Below are 2,326 nucleotides of genomic sequence, written 5' to 3'. Positions count from 1 at the left end.
CCAACTATCCTGCTGTTGTGCTCTTCTCGTCCTCTGAATAGCTTCTGTAATTTTATGGGCTCATATAAATTTTGATATGGTATTATTGACTACCGTTATTTTCTAATTTTATCTGGTTACTGTTACTTAAAAGTTGCTTATATGTTTCTGTTCTGACATTGCCAAGCAAAGTTTGAGAAAATCTTAACTTCTTTTCTTGTTAAAATAATAAAAGAAATGTCGTGCGATACATGTCCAATGGGCCTCTTCTTACTGCGTTATTTCGTGATTGTTTCAATACTATATAACGGAAAATTGTCGCTGAAGTCATATTAACGCCTAATAAGTGCAAGTAATTACTACAGCGAATATTAATAAACAATATAACATGCATAGTAATGCGTGGGGCGCAATTAACATCGGTCATATACGGATTAACCTAGCGAAGGGGGAAGTTTGACAGGGCGAAATTTCCCGGTTTATAGTAGTTTGACTTTCAGATACACATCACGCAGGAAAGTTGATTGATAAATATATTGGATTTTATTTATATCACTGATATTGGTATGGTTGTTCTTGGCCGCTACATATCGTAATTTTTGTATATAAAAAAACCCAAGATATTCAAGGAGTTCAATGAGTAATTACCATGTTTGTCCAGTTTAGGTGTTTAATATCTATTATTTAGTTGTTTGCATTTTATTCGTCAAATATGATAAGAAACAATATTTCTCATAACACTAAACATTCAGCATGCAGAAATGAAAGCCTCTGCATGAATGAACACTGGTACGACAATTTTTTTAGAATGTCATATATTTATTTGTTTGCTTAATGCGGAGGCTATCAAACATTGAAGAGTGTTTAGTTAATTTCCTTCAAAATCGCCAATTTTCAACCAAACACCGCACAACAGACAATATTCACGCATTTTTTTATTCAATGCGGTTTTATGTCTCTCTTTGTAATGCCATATCTCCTGAACCAGTTGTCCAATGAATTTGAAATTTCATATTTGCCGACTTCATTTATTCCAGATTACGAACAGAACAACTAATTATAAATCCCCGATGAGGCCGAAAATTACCCTTAACGCCCCTAGTCCTTTGCTGAGGTTACTGTCACAGTCCATGAGTATCCAATTGTTTCTACTGTGTGAGTAATATCTATACATGCATGATATCGTTTTCAAAGTTAAATGTCTATTGTTGAAGGAATATTATTTTCTTCGTCATATATCGTCATAAAAATATCTTTCTTAATTTGAAAACATTATAGGTTTGTAAAACAATTTATTCAACAATTGTATAAATACAAAATTATAAAATTATGAACATCTTTCTTAATTATCAAAACGGTGGGTGACATTTTTATGAATTACTAGAATATATATAAACATTGGGATAACTATAAGGGTGAAATGAGCCTGTGTCTATCACAAGGTATGATGAATTACATAAAGAAATAACAGTTAAATGATAGTATATAATCGCCAATGAAAACTTCACCGTCAGATGATGTAAGAATCACAATGGTTCAACTTTCATATACACTCAAATATTTATATTTAAAGGAACATCCTTCGACTGTCATTGTCATTGTCTAAGATTGGGACTGATGACGATTTTCAGTATGACGTAACGTACATAATACCAAAACACATCATTCGTACCTCAATGTCTCTTTCTTACAAAAACAGCGGCCACTTTCTCTCCCAATTCTCTTTTTATCATGTCCTTTCATATAGAAACATATAATTCATAACGGGCATTGAATACTTTCATCATAAATTTAAACAATTATTTAAGACTTTGGTTGGAGACATAGTATGCTCCAAAGCTGAAGACCTTGCGGTCGACCAGGCTTGCGTGCCTCTTTAACCCTTTGTTAAGCTAGCCATAGACCCATATTCTTGATATTTTATACAGAGCAGCAGGTTTGAATGTCATTATCAGTAACTTGGATTGAAACTGATGACGGTTCTTTATATGCAGCTGTCTATGTGTTTACGATACCACGGTGTAAATGTTCTTATATGTAATTCTTCATTTCTGTTCAATTAATTATTTTCTGCTGAATTTGCAATATGGACATTACTTGTTCACAGTCATTATATCGCATATGTATTCATTCACTTAGGCTAGGTTTTTCCAAGATACACATCGTATCTGCTGGAATGTCATCGTCAATCTTGAGGGTAAAGACTGATATCGAATCTAGCGAATACTATCTACCTCGCAGACTTGCCGATTTCTATTTTCAATAATAGTGTACTGATTCTTAAAAGTTTAAACTTTCCTTATCAGTGCACATAAACCTCAAGCTAACCTAGCATACAACTCTCCAG

The sequence above is a fragment of the Mizuhopecten yessoensis genome, unplaced genomic scaffold (genome assembly GCF_002113885.1).
Source record: "Mizuhopecten yessoensis strain PY_sf001 unplaced genomic scaffold, ASM211388v2 scaffold401, whole genome shotgun sequence".
Taxonomy (NCBI): Eukaryota; Metazoa; Mollusca; class Bivalvia; order Pectinida; family Pectinidae; genus Mizuhopecten; species Mizuhopecten yessoensis.
Note: the sequence above shows the minus strand (reverse complement) of the source record.